We start from the raw sequence: 17,746 nt of genomic DNA, 5'->3' as shown, positions 1-17,746 counted from the left end.
CTTAAATGCTTACCTTCAAGTAAAGGCTATGGCTATGCATTGACCATCAAATGCAATACAGATAAGTTTAACTATTTACTTAGAAGAATATATTTACATCTGTACAAGAATATGAATAAACAAAGAATAGTAGCAGAATAGTTCAGTGACCACCAAACCAAATTGTACACAGTTCCAATTAAACAGTATTTTAAACAACTGAAACGTATACCTATAGCCGGCAGCTAACTGAAATTATACTATGGGAACCCAATGAGTGACCGAGTCCCACGGTGCAGGCCTGATACGAAGCTTGGGATCGTAGAAGCCACAAACACACAGGCTGTTCCGCGCCAATGCGCTGAGAACAAAATAAATACTTGCTTGCAACAATGGCAGCCGCCGCCGCGGCTGTGGGCGCGCGGAGTTGGTAGAAAGAAGAGACGTCTACAAAACAGCTCACACGAGATGTCCGGCGATCGGAGCGGTCCGCTGTCCACTGGATTCCTCTGTCCCTTGTTCTCCGGGTGTTTAACTTGGCAGTCCGGACGATGCGTATCGAAGGCTTCCAAGCAGGATACCCTTTAGCAAACTCCGTGACTACGATACGATACGATAGTTGTGCCACGTAGCTCATCTCCACATGTCTTCCCTCTTCCGTTGCATCTTCGTTCTCCCCCCATCACCGATCACCTACTGCTAACACCTGACCTTCAACTCTGATCTCATTGGCTTAGAAAGTAAACAAAATGCAAAACTTTACATTTGAATCTTTTCTCCCAGTATTCAAAATAAAACATCTTTAAAACATTTCCAGCATAATGAACATAGTATTTTGGAAAACCAAATTCATTTTACATCATGTAAATATTTCAACACATGAACTTAATAATGAAGTCCTATGGCACAATATGCAATATCAAACCTCTGCATAGTTTTTAAACTTTTAAATGCTATTTATGAACTTATTCTATTTCTACTATTTATTAATTCCTATTTATGAATCAATACACTTTTAGATTCTAGGCCTAATCTTCCATGGGGCTACATGATGGTAGATCAACGAGGGCTCCTGAGCATTCATTGAAGGCTTAGAAGGTTTCAGTAACCCATAGAGCTGCAGAGGTCATTCGTGAAATACTAGAATATGTTTTATTCAATTTTATTTAAGTTCATGTCATATTGTATTGTAACCATGACCTGAGACTTTCTGAGAGTAAAAGTGATTTTTGTAGCAATGAGTTATCTTGACATTGAACACAATAGCACTACACAAAAAAAATATATATATACATTTTCAGTCAAACACTAACCGCGGTAAAAAAAAATTCCGCCATTACCACGTTTTCCTAGTTTGACCCTTTCAAACATCACTACCGTTTTTAAAAGCCTGACGTTTAAAAAGCTCCCGTTTGGTAATATCTCCCGGGAAAACTCCCAATTTCTACAGGTACTGAATGGATCCTCTTCTTTACCCCTTTAACTCACGAGCGAGAGCGGCTTCTCGCTTCCCCGTGATGAGCTGACGCTTTATAGACAGCAGCAGCACTAAAGAGCTGCTGTTTCAGTGGTGTGTTAGGGACGTCTACAAATAACACAATACAGTTTTCAAAGTGCAATTATATTTTGTAAATATGTTTTTCATTTAATTTCATTTTATACAGTATTTCATGCAAATAGGCTTGTTTCTCCTCGCGACCCGCTTAGAGAACGGAGGATGATGGCGGCTTGTTTGTGGTGAAAATGATATATTTTCAATGCACAGCTTTTTAATTAGAAAAATCCTCCCGTAGGGTAATTCTTTTTTCATTTTTCACAATCAATCATTTGAATCATTTGACAGCCCTAATTAATATTAATATTTGCTGTAATAATAATAAAAAAAATAGCTGCAGGCAGCAATACACAGGGTCCAGTTCAGTCGTTTTAGGTATGTATTACAGTTTTCCAGATTCTGTGAAATGCAGCACAAATTACATAAGTTACAAAGACCGTGGACTTACAGTATGTCTGGACCAATCAATGTGCACTTACGCCACTGCATGTTGCACTTCTGGCGTTCAGTTTAAATATCCCTGAAGAACGGTGTTTTAAGAATTATGATTGTTTCAGGATGACGCAGTACGGGCACAAAAGAAAAGGTTTGTTCCCCCAATGGTACTTAGAACTTTGTGTGGTGCGAAAACATGTTTTTTGAACGATTATAGTGTCCGGGGTTTTGTAAAATGCGGCATGAGTTACAGTTTTCCAAGTTTTCTTCAAACACATACTCGGCTCAAGCTATCTAGAGCTGCTTTCACACATGAACTCCGGACAATTGCCCTTTCATACATGTAGCACATCACCGGAGATTGTCCATGTCAGACACCTACTGGAATACTCAGTTTGGATTAGGCGAGGGGTGGAGCCTGGGTAGAGCGTGCAGGAGGCAGGACGTGATGCAAAAACGCATGACACATGACGTTTCAGAGTTTTTACAGCACACCCAAGATGGCAGACGAGGCTACAGACTTATCAGTAATTGTGACCTTTGATACTCCATGTAATTGGATGTATCTGCAATATAAACGAAAGAGTGGAAAGGAATATAAAGGAAAGCAGAAAGGAGAGGAAGCAGCTACACTCCGTGCACTCACAAGTGGCCAAAGGGAAATTAGTTCTGAGAGATGAAGCTTGGACTTATATAACTTCGGATGATGATGTCACAAAGCGGCCCGCTCCTGAAACTAATGAAATTACGAGTTTTTCACCAATTTTTGCTCCATATGTAGATCGATTTTAATCAACTCGAACAACAAGACGTCTGAAACGTCCCGGTTTCAACGAGACCTCAACCTTACTGTGCATTCTGCCGGTGTCGTGTTTGAGATACTTTTAGGCCAAAAAAAAAAAGCAGAGCAATAACTAACAATAAAACTTTCACGCGCCTCGCTTCTTTGGACATCTCTACGCTTTATTTTTGGGTTGCAGACTATAGTATTTGTCCCGTGCCTGTGAGGGAATTTAGGCATCGTGGACAGCGACGGACAGCGACGGACAGCCCTACAGAGTCAAGAGGATGCTCTGGCTTTAAGAGCTGTTTAGAGAAATGCACGTTTAAAATGAACCCTCGTAATTCTAAGATCAATCATTATTGGGGAAACAAGGCCCAGGACAGTGCTATGGCTCTCTCTCTCTCTCACACACACACACACACACACACACACACACACACACACACACACGCACGCTTTTCTTTTTCCCATTGTCTCGAAAATGAGCAGAGAAAGCAAAGAGGTTTGCAAATAGCTAAAATTGTATTTACGCCATTGCATTTCAATTTCAAAGCCCCCTATATTTTTGAAGGTATCCCAACTTTGGGATTTTACCATTTTTGGGATACTTTCAAAAATATATTGAAAAAGCAGGGGTAATACCACCGTTTGGGCAACGGTGGTATTACCTCTGCTTTTTCAAAACTCTTCAAATTTTACATGAAGGCGAGGCCAGGGGATGTGAGGATTTGCCATAAATTGTACATCTGAACTTGGACTAAAATTTTGTTGGAAAAACTGGGCAGAAAGCCGAGGCGGATGGAGGGCCACCATCCAAATGGCCTCTATACAGGCGCCTTCATCCCTGTGACCTGACGCCTCACTACCTTAGTTAAGAAACATATTCACACGCATTCATTCAGCTTTCCAAAAGCGACTTACACTGAGTCCATTTTGGACGTAGTAGTGGAATATACTGGGGCTGAATAAGTTGGAGAAAAAATTGTTATTGTAAAATTTCTGACCAAAACTTTAGTTGGATGTGTACCAATTTCTGTTTGGGGTCGGGAAGGAGATTATATCGTAGCGGGACCCGCTCAGTGTGGTCGCGGTGCGCTGTGTCAGAAAGGATTTACCACACCGCCCCTTTCCCCCTCCATGAATTTTGCATTGGCTACATTTGGCCGAGGCATGTTTGCCAGGCTGACTTCGTCTTTTGGGGCTGGGGGGGCTTCACGGCTGGGGGGTTTTCACAGAGAGGAATTTACGACCAAACAGGAAAAATGGAAAAGGAGACTTATTCTCTTTGGGGCCTTTGGAGTTTGGCTTTTTGTTTTTTTGTTTATTTGTGGTTGGGCGGAGTGGAATTAGGACAACTGAGGAAAACAGCAGAGTAAAATTAAGGAAAATGAAAGGAGATGGGGATGCTCGCAAAAAGATAGCAGGGTTGAAGGGAAAGTAGAGCTATAGGGGTAGACGGTACAAAGATAGAGATTATTACCCGAGTATTATTAGGGTCCTCATCTACAGAATGTAGGATGAGGATCGTATTGTTATTGCCCTGTTTATTCTTGTTCTTGTTCTTCAGCCAAATTGCGCTGGCTTTTTGGGGGCCTTAAGAAACTCGAAAAACTCACCCCTGGGTCCCGTGCATGGGCTTGGCAAAATGGCCGACCACGCCCTCTTTGAAATTTCAAAAATTCAAACCCATTCACTTTTACCATGAAAACATACAAACTTCGATACACTAATGTAACATCACGAGACTTAAAAAGAAATTGTGACTGAGTGTCTCTGTGGCAGTTTCAATGACCACATGCCACCCAAGTGGCGTTTTCAGGGACCTCCGGCACAGAAACACAGACGGCGGGGTCGTAGACAAACCAGTTTGTGTGCAATATGCAATACTCTTTAATACTCTGATTCCTATTTATGTTGTTTCTACTTAGGTATATATTTTTTAATATATTTTATATTGTTTATAGTGCTTACCTTGATTCGTACCTTCTTTTAGTTACTACAATTCTTTATTGATGCTCTCTGTACTCTGCTGTCACTTTTTGCTGGTGTAACTGTGCAAATTTCCCTGTTGTGGGGATCTAATATAGGTTTATCTTATCTCTTATCTTTATTGTAGAGAGTGGGCTATCCACCAATTACCGAGACGCAGGACACCTGTGGCTGCACAACCCACACCATCCCCACACCACAGTCTCATGCATTAAATACATCTACAATAAAAGAGTATAAGGGTTAGGCAAAAAAAAAGTACCCCTGTGTGTCAAGTATAAACTGGGCATTCCGCCCCCGACTTCGGGAGCGGCGGGCAGAGCGAGGCGCTCCGCGGCCGCCTGCCACCGCTAAGCAGTGCTGACAGCGTTGGAAGGAAATGAATAATAGATAGATAAATAGATAATAGATTAATACATCTACATCACTGATTGGGTCTTGCCCAAATTTTCTTTTTTTTAATTTTCTTTTTAACACAGGCTAAACAGGGCACCTCCACCCACCTTCTCACTGCACGGTAGTAAATGCCCCGCAGTGCGGCACCGGTCTGTGGCCTGATGGTTGGAAACCCCTGCTGTAGGTGAACACACCGATCTGTAACGTGCACTAGGAAGCAAATTCACCGTTGCACTAAACAAATCACAAATCAGGTAAATCCTTGGGTCCATTGGAATGGCAAAATGATCATACATTTGGGCTATTTTCAGCAGATGAAGACACAGTATACTTCAAAAGAAGAAAATACTTAAGGAGAAAATAACCACCGGTAAACACTGCAAACACAGTATAGTCAATGTGAAGTGTGTTCATCGTGATACAGCGAGGAAATGGAAGTTGTGATATGTCATATTTGGACCAATTGTAGCCGGGGGGGGGGTCTGCAAACTGTTGAATACTTACACTTTGCTCCAAAAATTCTATTTAACCATGACTATGATGGCGCCTAAAGGCAATAAGGACGAATGAATAAAACGCTGAATAAAAAATAATGAATAAATACTGGGGTGGCTGTGAAACGGACTCTGCGCTCGGAAAGCTCTACCTATTATTCCATTCCAGTCCCTCCAATACATCATATGTCTTGATGTGGCACTTGCGGCGTAAATGTGGAAGGAAGACATGTCATTGTGTCAATATAAGGAACTCTATTTGTTTTGAGCCTTGAGGGATGTCTTTACATGGTGACGAATGAGGGGTAGAACAAGCACCAGACCAAACGCGCGCACACACTCACACACACATGCACGCACTTCCTCAATATGTGCCTTGTTTATACATTTCTTTATTTTACGATAAAATGCCTTCAACTGCTCATCAAAATGCTCATCAGGAGTTCTAATAAAATTTTAAGGCCACTGCCAGGGTTTATTTTCTTGTTCTTTTTTTAAATGTTCTTAATGATCTATTTCATGATTGTATGGGGCTCCTTGCTGACTGACTAATAACTAATAATTTGGACTAATAACTGATTTTGGCATCGAAAGCTCCAAATTCAACACCTGTTCAAAGGAACCTTGCAAAAGTTGACATATGATTTGGCTACATATGTAAGGTATAAACAATATTTAAATATAAATGGCTCTCCATTGTTGAGGCTAGCTCGTAACCTGGTCTTGGTGAGAATCTGCTCTTTATCACTATTTGCCATAGTGTGGAAGTGTGACTTTCATATTACTTCACATAATTTTGCCCAGATAGTGATAGCAGATAGTGGATTCGGCTGGTGGTGGCCTTAAAGGGAGCGTTGCTTATTGGAAACACCTTATCAAATATCTGCAAAATCTTAATTTATGTCAAAGAAACGATAATGACAGGAAATTGAATAAAGCAGTGTTATTTTGAAACACTTCTCACCCCTACTCCAAAATTAGGTCAATAAATGATGTGACAAATACAGTTTGAGAGCACCATTAATATTATGACAATATTCCCTTTACCATTAACAAAAAAGAGACATTTTGCATTTCTTAAATGATATTTATTCAACAGCATGAGGGTTCAGTATTTACCTCAGACAACAATTTGTTTTCTCAAAACTAAATGTAATCTAAGGAATAATGTTTTTAACAACAGCAAAAAGAGAGGACAATTGGCTCCTTTATGAAAACGGGAAACTCACATTAAAGTCCAATGAGTCAATAGTCATATCAATCATGTCAATAATAATGAGTCTCCTGTTTTTGAAAAGGACATTTGATGCATTTTTTTAAAGACATATATACGCTTGTCCCATTGGACTGCATTCAAGCAGAGTGAGAGGCTGCAGCGGAGCGGCAAGTTTGTAAATCGTAAGGGTTTGCGCTATGAATATTAATAAATGATGGGAACCAACATTTTAATAAAGCCTGGGTCAGAAAATAGCGAACCGATCCTTCAACTGTAGAGCTACGGTATCTGGTCAGAAAGCCAAGCTCGGCTACCCCTCGTCTCCAAAACTCTATTTCAAGAACGCAGTCTTTTAGATAGACCTCAGAGGTGGAGGCAGTATAGCTTGTCATTACTCCTCGTCGTCGTTAGCGAACCTCCAACGAAACCTTCTACGGCGTCTTCTGCCAAACCTCTTCCTGTGGAAGTAAAAGAGGGTTAGAGAATTAAATGCCTTTGTTTTATGTTACAGCCACTACTACTTCTACTAACTATGGTTAATACTATGAAGATTAAATGCGTAGGGTATTTACTGTACCCTACTCCTCTGCCGACGCCTTTGACACCTAAAAAAAAAAAAAAAAAAAAAGATGAGATATTCAAAAGATTACATCCCACAATGGATAATTTCAGCCAAACTGGCAACATTTACATGAGGGGCAGTTATACAACCTTTTACATGTGAATGTACACCTTTGTAAATAGATTATGGTCAGTGTTGGGGTCTTTACTTAAAAAAAGTAATGTATCGGACATTACGCCGTTACTACTCTGGGACCGTCTCGCTGCTGCAGGACCCAGTCCGGCAATGGATGTTAAGCATTGTGCCTTCCTGTTTCCCAGCATGCACTGTGGTCAGACTTTAGGAGTTATTTTATTAAGTTTAATTGTTATGTTTAAGTTTTATATGTCGTATGCAAGTGTTATGCATGATTGTTCAGTGTTGCCAGAGATTGCTTCTTTTATTATCTAGATATAGAACTTATTTTGGTTAAAGCAAGTAATCACATACGTGTTTGACTATTAACTTTAATGTGACTACAGATTTAGGAACAGTAACACGTTATATCACTTGTTACAGACCAGTGTAATGTGATTACAGTAAGGCGTTACCCCCAACACTCATTATGATTCATGACATCAACTGAGGAAGTGCCCTCCTTGTTAACTTCCCCATTGTTTTAGCTTTGAGAGTGTTTGACTTACCTCTTGTACCAAGCTTGATAACTTTTCCGAGGGTTTTGGCGATTACACCAAAAAAACACTCACCAGGGTCAACCATTTGGGCTGTCAGCACCAGAATGAGTAACAAGGCAATGCACCTCATCCTGAAACCAAGATCCCAACACATCTCAGAAAAAGCCACACCCTTTAATAACGTCAGGTCTGAGCTGTATAAATGAGAGTAACTTTTAAGGATTTCATAATACCCAATTAGAGGTAAATTCTGTAGTAATTTACAAAAAATAATAATTAACATTTATATAAATTGTCCATGGTTTTAATTACTACAAAAAGTAATTAAAAATTAGACTTTGACAAAGTCATTAAAATGCACAAAAAAATGTTTCCCTGACACTTATTGGTGTAAAAGATTACAAAATGCAGCCTCATGGCCTGCATGCGGCTAAACGAAAAGGGGGAACTCACATTATAGATACACTTGTCTTGTGTGACTTTGTTGAAGATGTTTTGAATAACAGCAATATCACTTATTTAAAACTACTTTGTGGAATTGCTGCAGTACACCTTAAGTCTTATGTTGGCCACAGTAGGTTGCCTTTATCCTTGCAGCAGAGTGGTAAGATTCTTAATAGTAAGGCGTGGGAACCAACATTTTAATAAGGCCTATCCTTTATGCATTTCTCTTTAGTCATAAAGAGAGCAAAAATAAATGCTAAAATACTATTGCTGCTACTTACCTTTCAGCAGATTTGAGCGATAAGTAAAACTTTGAAGCCTGTGTCAGAGACAGTGTAGCTCGGTATAAATCTTGTCTTATATATGGATGTTGGCAGGGAGAGAAGGATGGGCGTGGGTTTAGGGGTTTGTGCGAGTTTGAGTTTTCTTGCAAGGTGTTACTCAGCATGATATTTCTGTCACCCTGTTTCGTTCTCCTCTACTTCTTAGTCTATTGTCTCAATTGTATTATAATTGATGGGATATTTATTGTTTTTAAATGTATGTGATTATTTTTCTCATATTTCTGTTACTAGGAGAAGGATAGATATTAGTTCATCCCATCCCAACCGTAAAAGTTTGGAATTTGGAGGTTTTCCAGTTTTGTTTTAATCAAATGGTTAGAAAAGCTAAATAAATAAATTATTTTAGTTCCAACAGTAAAGGTAAGCCCAATAAGCATTACGCAAACTATAGGGGCAACATAACTTGAGCTAAAGAACAAATACAAACTATAAAGCCATCAACATTATGACCCGCAAACAACACATATGTAGTAAAATAAGCAAACCATGATATGGTAATAACGCTGTGTAGGCGCAAGCGAGGCATTTTCTCAGCCATTAATTTTATTGACAGTCAAAATGTGACTGTAAATATGTTAAAGGACAAATTTAAATCAGGTTTTTCATGGTAACTGATACAAGAAGATTGTGTCAGTACTCAGACTTAGTAATGGAAACGAGCTTTAGCAGTTATACTTTGCTTATTTAGAATGCATCATCTTGTTTGTCCACTTATTTGGTATGCACTTCCTTTATTTTTTTTAGCAAATGACATCTATTTTAGCAGTACATCTGAAATTGGAACTGATACAATCAATGATTGTGCACTTCTACCTTATCGGGCTCCACACCCGTGGTGTAAAAAACAGTGGAAACTGGAAGGCAGAAGTCATAATTCATGATGTTTAAAATTATATCAGGTCAATAATTTGGAACTTTGCACATCCAGAAACAGACATATACTCAGTGTATTACAGTTGCTTATCGGCAGAAATTTGCATAGCTGTCACTGACCACTGTGACCTAAAGAGATATTCAGCCTCAAAGCATCTAGAAACTCGCTATGCCAACCGTAAAAAAAAACATCCTGTGAGTATTTTCTTAAGGGGAGCTTAAAGCAACACTTTACAACTTTATGACCTTAAAATAACAGATTCAGAATCTTTTTGATGGTACACTAACTTGTAATATGCAGAATGGCACCTCTTTCATTCCCACTCACCCAACCCGTCGAACGCCTGTTCTAGCACGATGTAACTTTGGGGTTTGGGTATGAATCTGAGGGAAATGTGCGTTATGTCTTACGGCACTACTGTGCGTCACTTCCTTGTCTTTTAGCTCCGGTAATTACATGTTTTTTGCCTGGTAACATATATAAAAATATTTAAAAAAAATGTAATAATGTGCATACAAACCGTAGTCGCTCCACTTCCCCGAGGGCACAGATGAGAGGGGCCAGCGGTGCGCCCGGCACAGTGTACTGTAGGTACCCGGAGCTAGAAACACTTGATTTAAAAGGAGGATTGTCATTTAAAAACTGATCTAAATCATAAATCTCAAATCTTAATGTCTGCAATCCTTGACATAGTAAAACTGGAGGTCTGACTCAACTTCCCACCCGGTGCATGGAAATATCTAGACCACTTCAAAAAGACTAAAGATTCTACTTCCACTTTATCGATCTTTGTCTGGGGGTCCAGGTAAGCCACAAGAGACACAGGTTAAGTTGAAAATAAAAAGGTTAGATTGTTCAGACCCAAAGGTGTATACAAAATGGGAAAACATAAACTTCAAGTTGAAATTGTTCAGGGCCTGCTTCTAGACTGAGGTCAAAATCAGAACGAAGGAGCTACAAGTCTTAAGGCAGGACAACGCTACCAAGATTTCCCACTTTGACAAACAGGAAACATTTACAGCATACTCACACAGGAAGGAAGTCCCTTTCTACATAAATATACACATTTATATCAATGTGGACAAACAAGTCAGAATGCGAAATCCCTCTACATAATTTCATTTGCTGACAAATTTTGTAGGGCCCGTTGCATTGACTTCATAAAATATGAACTTAGCTAACATCAATAGTCGGTGCTTAATAAACTAAAAGCGCTACAATTTGTCAAATGTTGATTTTTAACTATTTTCTGTAATGATATGTCGAATGACATTCTGTTCATTGTGATAGTTGAATTGCCTTATCAGAAAAAATTGTGTTAAAATGGGGGAAAAGAAACTGAAAACCAAATTTTTATCACACGTGTGCATGTAAGTCTACTAAGTACATTAGGACATTTAAGATAAGCATGAACCGAGAAACGCGATCGCTAATTGCTGCTCTGCGGAGCGCGATGAATATGGCAAATATTTTGTAATGTTTATGATCAGTTGTTTTGACCTCTTTTTGAGGATCCAAGTCTTAGTTAAGGGGGTAATTCAAACCATGTATATATATAAATATACTGTGTATATATATATACAGTATATGTGTGTGTGTATATATATATATATATATATATATATATATATATATATATATATATATATATATACACAGGTGTGTGGATATACAGTATAAATATATATACTGTACTGTATATGTATATACTGTATATTGTACTGTATGTGACCCACTGCATACTTTAGGGGCACATTTCAAAATGTGGGATTTTTGTTATATTTCACAGAATATGAAGGTGTAGAATCAGAACTCCTAAACACGGTATCACTTGTTGGAATCAAGCAGATGCTTTGGAAGCTATGACTTATTAAAGATTACGTTTTTGAAAACAGACATTGTGAGAAATCAGGGTTTAAAGTTTAGAAGCATTTCCAGAATTTTGCGGAACGAAATAAAAACACAAAAAAAAACACAATTAGCCCTTTAAATGGTTAAACTTGTATAGTGCTGTACTTCATCAATGAGATCGGGTTGTATGTGTTTTTTTTAAATAATATTTGAATCATAAATTATTAAAACAATATTGGAATATGCAAATGTAATGTAATTAAAGTTAATCCTTTATTTCATTTTTTTTCATTCTAGGTTCATGCTTACAATACCAGCATGACCCCACTATTTCCTGTAACTTCTAAACATTCCTATTCCTGCATTTATTGTTTTATAACAACGATAGCTTTAAGAAAGTGTCCCATTTCAGATCGGGCGCATGAAAACCTATCACCAGGGAATTGCTTTTTCCTGGGTGTGGCGATATTCTGCAATTTCGTCTATATCTTTGAGAGCGTATGCCACCCTCTTCTCATAATCTAGAACAACACGGAGATTACGTTTTCACATAGAACTGAAATTTGTTGCTTCTGGTGTTTATTTGTTGTTGTTTCTTTGAAACATTGTTTACGGAAGTGACCTCAGCTCTGACCTCACGCAAAGAAGACGTGTTTCATTCACGATTCGATACACTTTATTACCCTATTTTATCAAAATGGTTTCACCTACTGATTTCACATCAATGCGGATATCGAGGGATGATCTTGATCGGCATGTTTGCACCAAAGGGAACCGTAAGATTGCCGTGTGTTCAACAACTTATGGTGAGTTACTCAACTCATGCCGATGTGTGTCGCCTGTGACATCATAGAGGCGCCATTTTGCGGGTTAAGTTGCAGTGAGCAGTACAGTAAACAACACAAGTTTTCATGTCCAATATCCAACCCAGTAAATCGTCAAATGAAATTGTCAAGCTGGATTCAGCATTCAAATTGGGCACCGGAAGTTGGTTGATTGAGTTTTGTGACGATTCTCATCACGTTCAAAAACTGGCCTCTGAACCTGTAACACAGTACCAAAGAAGTGCGGGAAGAGGAAGGCAGCTGAGAAGGTGTGGCGCCTTTGTCGATGGACGACGAGCAAGGACGACGTGAGCAAAACTGCACAGTTGTGTGGTTCCATCTAAGTTGTGTGGGGCTACAGCATGCACCTGCTAGGGAACACAGTGGGATCTGTTGTCGTTGTTCTACCCACTCCCGTGCAACTGCCTAGCTATGCCGTTTCTAGTTATTGCTGGTGTTTTTCTTGCTGATATAATGTAATAAATACATATTTTATGATATATACATATTACGATATACATTATTCATATTGTTCATAATTGCAATTATTCTTATATATATGTCTGTCATCGTTTATATATTTATATCATATGTTATATCTTTATATCTATATCTGTCTATATCTATATTTCAACTGCAATTATCCTGTGCAATTATATTTTGATGCTGTACAACCATCATGTGCAATTCTTGCTTGTATCCTGTGAAATCCAATGTCTGTGCCATTATCCACTTCACAACGCAATATTTTATATTTGTAGTATTATCCTAAATACCATGTGTGTCAGTGTCTCGGTAAGTGAACTGTGTTTCCCCAGGTAATCTAACGGGAGTATTTAACTCGACGGTTTACCATTTATCTACTATTTATAAATCGAACTGGGTTTTGAAAATACTTTGAGGGATAATAAAAAAAAACCCACAACGGAACACAAATCTGGAAAAAATGGCATTTTCCTTCTAGAAAGCCTTTTTTTTGCAACTTATTTGGCAGCTCGTGGTGATTTTAGAAATGCGCGACCTAGCGCAGTTTCCCTGCGGTGGGTCACCTATGTCCTTTTTCTGACACAAAAAGACTTATGGCCTTATGTGCCAACATTGTCCGGGAGCAAGAAGTGCACATTACTGTTCTACTTTTGTCCAAGTGTTGTTTTAAAAACATGTTTGTTCTGAGACATGGGATGTGAGAAAAGTGAATGACCTGAGAGGTTTTGGTGTGCAGAATGCAGATAAATTAACCATTAATCCTGGACCTGTGTTCACCACATTTGCTTTCCATATTTTATTTGGCTATTAAAGAGTTTGATGACAAGGAAACAGCCAAGAACAACACATTCATGACAAATGTCAATACTTGACATACTTTATTGTACACGCAAGACAGTGTAAAAATGCACTTCTTAAACGCAAAACACAAGGACAGAGTGTGCAGTGTCCGTGTGTGGAATGTCTGCGTGGTCCACATGTCAGGATGGTGCCCAGTCTCCATCGTCTCCTTTGCAGGTTGACCTGCAGCGACCTGAAAAGTTTTTAAAGATCAACTTGTTTCTGCTTCCCTCCCTGGGTGTCTGTGGTTTGACGTTACTAGAGTTGCTTATCCAAAACAATGCATGGATCTAATGTTAATGCAAGCTACTTTAGAAGACAGAAACCAGCACATTAGTAATCTTACTTAAACTACAATTCTCTCTTACTTACCTTTATGAAAATGCCGACAGCAAACCAACATGAACGGAAATATCTTGGCGAATGTGATGTTTTTGCGTCTCACTGCTGCAAGCCAGGCCATCCCACGCCTTTGTTTACGTCGTCTACCTGCTGACCATAGCCTTTTTTCCAGGTTAGAAACCTAAAAAATCTTGCCTTTTGTTCAACTTTTATACCTTTTCCATCATGGATGTTATATTTGCAGCTTTTCACACAACACGAGCGTACCATTTCACAAATGAAAGGGCAGGAATGCGTGAGCCGCACACAGACAATGCTCATTTGAAAAAATACCCTGATAATGGCGATTATACCCAAAATGCACTTTGGTTATCGCAAGTTTGACGTCATCAGTCAATAACACATATTTAATTAATATTTAAAAAATCAAACTCAGTTTTTTTAATAAATTGAGGGATAGAAAACAACTTGAGGGACATAAATCTGCTGTAATCTCATTTTGGGGTAAAAAGGAATTTGCAGTGTTTTCCACACACAGACAAAAGTACAGCCATTGGACAAATGCAGTCAGCTTTATTAGTAAAGTCAAGGCGCAATTTTAATTCAACCTTTAATGGATAACAATAGAAATTTAATGGAAAAAAGTTCAAATGTTGAAGTTGCAAGGCAAAAAATCTTTATAACATTTATTACTGAAACCAAGGTCAGTTGAAGAGCGAAGCATATCTTTGATTGTTGTCAAATATTTAGTATTGAATTTGATTTTGGTTGCCATATTCCTGTGGGTTGCCAAATTGGTTGCCAAATTGGTTGCCAGCTTGGTTACCAAATTGGTTGCCAGGTTGCCAGCCAGGATTGTTGTTGTTGTAAGAGTTCCGTTGATTGCCAAACCTGGAGTGGAAAGACAAATTCAGATTATGTCATTAACACTCGATATTATGATGAATATCAGTATGAAAATATGAAGTAGTAGAAGGAGTTGACGTTACGAGCGCCAACAGAAATCTAAGGGTCTTACCGATTATACATCTTGAACATGCGTTTATTGTTTTTGTAATCTGAAATCGGATGGAAAGAATTTTTAAAGTTTCTCAACAAAAGCTCCTGCTTCAGGTACACAAGGTATAGTTCCAAAAGCTCTAGCAAACACCAGGTGGTGATTTAGATAAATAAATAATTAAAGCTTTCTTTGCATCACAACCTAGAATCTCAAATCCAATGACTTGAGGAGAATTACATTTTTGTTATTGATGAAATTTCCTTTATTTGCATGAAGTATTTTCTGTGTGTTAAAGTTTTAAAGTTATGTGTTGAAGTTATGTCCAGCTGATTGTATTTACAGCACTGGCTTTTGATTTATGAACTTTAAATAGTTTTAACTTGCCCCCATTTTCATTTGATTGAGTGTGACACCTTAAGCGAAATTAATTTCAACAAATTGCTATTTTTATTACAGATTCCTGTAAATTACCCTGTTTATGTGTGTGTGTGTGTGTGTGTGTGTGTGTGTGTGTGTGTGTGTGTGTGTGTGTGTGTGTGTGTGTGTGTGTGTGTGTGTGTGTGTGTGTGTGTCTTACCTTTATATCCCCTTCTTGCACCTTTGATTACACGTTTAAGACCACCGAGGAAAGCCTCTCCGGGTTCAGGCATGAGTGAGAGAAGAAGCATGACAGCCAAGAGCACAGCACACTTCATCCTAAAACAGTAAAACAAAAAAATTAACATTTGCAAAAAAACACATTAATTGAACACTTAATAAACATAATAAATGAAGTATAGCTTGCAGAGCTAGTTCTGTCAGACAACTCCACGGCACCACACGCTTCCACAACCTTAATTTGTCGGCATATTTAAGCAGCCAATCCCTCCTACCCTAGCTGCTTTGCTGCTTGCTTGCCTCTTTAGATCTCACTAAGTATGCCTATGTTGGCTTTACATCTTACTGGCAGTGATGAGCAGTAAACCCCTGATGCCATACTAAAATGATGCATAATAAAGATCATTTTAAAGTAAATCTAAAGGGTTGTCTTTTAGAATATCTGATGTGCCTTTTTTCTATTTAATTCCCAGAGACAGCAACGAAGCACATATATTAGGTGTACTGTATGCATGATAAATGTAATGATGATTTACGAAGGATTTAAGAAATTACCTTTCAGTTGATTTAGAATCAAACTTAAATATCGGAGGACTGACGTTCCTGGGTCAGACAGTTGAGAGGTCTTTGTGATTTTATATTTGCAAAGGCTGGGTGGGAGCCTTTTAAGGGTTACCTCTGGGTTCTTTGAGTAGTATTACACCATATTGCATGGAGGATGGACAGGCTGTGTCATTGCTTGATTTCATCATATGAGATTACTTGACTGCTTAATATTGATGGTATCTCATCTGTTTACATCAACTCAGTTCATGCTTCCTGCTCCACCACTTCCTCAATTTTGCGGAACAAACTTTTTTTATGGCCCCTTGGAAGCCTAAAATCGGGCTGACCCAGACCCCAGCACTGAAACACACACACACACACACACACACACACACACACACACACACACAAATATATGCATATACGCAGCTTTATTTCAAAAACAGTAGAAGATGCAGATGTAGTAGGCCTGCTCCTTTCTACCTGGTTCAGTCTGCGATTAGCTGTTTGCATCCACAAGTCAACAGCTGGCTTTGGGTCAAAGGTCTCTGCTGTGAACTTAGACAGCAGGATGTGCATTAGAGATGAGAGGCAAGAGACTGACAGGCAGGATCTGTACTTTTATTATATTGAGATGTGAAAATCCACTCTCACATGCAGCACTGCTCAGGGGCAGTGTAAGGGACAACAGAGGGACTTTCTGAATGTTGGAGAAACTGTCTGGATTGCTTGTCTTCACTACATTGACCAGGTCGTGCACAGAGGAGGCTGTAAATGTTTTCCAGCTTGCTTTAAACGCATCCACTCTCTTAAAGTGGAGTCTGCTGAGCACACTCGGCTATGTGGATGGGCGCTTGGGGCTCCCCGTCAGTGAGGCGTCTGAGCGACTGTGGTAGGGCGGGCCCGGGGTTCTGCGCTGGCAGCTGTGTCTTGCGCCTGCACAAGGGGGTGGGTTGTATGTGTGCACCTCAGGGGTGCAGGGTCTCCTCGTACTTCCTGGGACTGGGTTATGCTCCTCTGGGCCAGGCGTCCACAGACTTCCAGCTTCTCTGGTGGCCTGGGGCTCTTCTGTGGCTGCAGGGCGGGGTGCTCGGGGCTTTCCTGCAGCCGTGGGGTGTCTATGCAACAGGGGTGGCTTCGGGCCCTTTCCACTGCTTGGAGGTGCCTTGAAATAATACCGACCTTATACCAATCGGGATACGTCACTTACACTCACCGGTGGACACTTCACACGCACGCACACACGCACGCACGCACACAAGCACGCACACACACACACACACACACACACACACACACACACACACACACACGCACACACACACATACACACACACACACACACACACACACACACACACACAGTCTCATTACAGGCTCGTGCACGCTGCCGGCACCTGCTTTGAAACACCAGCCCCCTCCTGGTTGCATCCCTCTCCTTTTCTTCCTCATTTATTGCCATAACTATGACAGGAAGAGGCCACGTGCCCAATTGCTGTTCCAGTATTCCTGGA

General features: G+C 39.6%; 1 protein-coding gene and 1 long non-coding RNA gene across 2 annotated transcripts in view; one reads left to right on the top strand and one right to left on the bottom strand.

The window, feature by feature from the left end:
• Positions 1-17,746, top strand: part of LOC307247973 (exostosin-1) — a gene marked incomplete at both ends in the record, with an annotated part of 239,236 nt that overhangs the window by 85,049 nt on the left and 136,441 nt on the right. The gene's annotated exons all lie outside the window — the stretch shown is intronic.
• On the bottom strand, positions 14,798-15,705 carry LOC307248213. Its single transcript, XR_013844765.1, has 3 exons — positions 15,667-15,705; positions 15,108-15,147; positions 14,798-14,980 (listed from the first exon to the last, which is right to left on the bottom strand). It is a non-coding gene; the product is annotated as an uncharacterized lncRNA (long non-coding RNA).

This window comes from Zeus faber (genome assembly GCF_960531495.2).
Source record: "Zeus faber genome assembly, chromosome: 2".
In the NCBI taxonomy this organism is placed as follows: Eukaryota; Metazoa; Chordata; class Actinopteri; order Zeiformes; family Zeidae; genus Zeus; species Zeus faber.
This window is presented reverse-complemented; position numbering and strand designations above follow the sequence as displayed.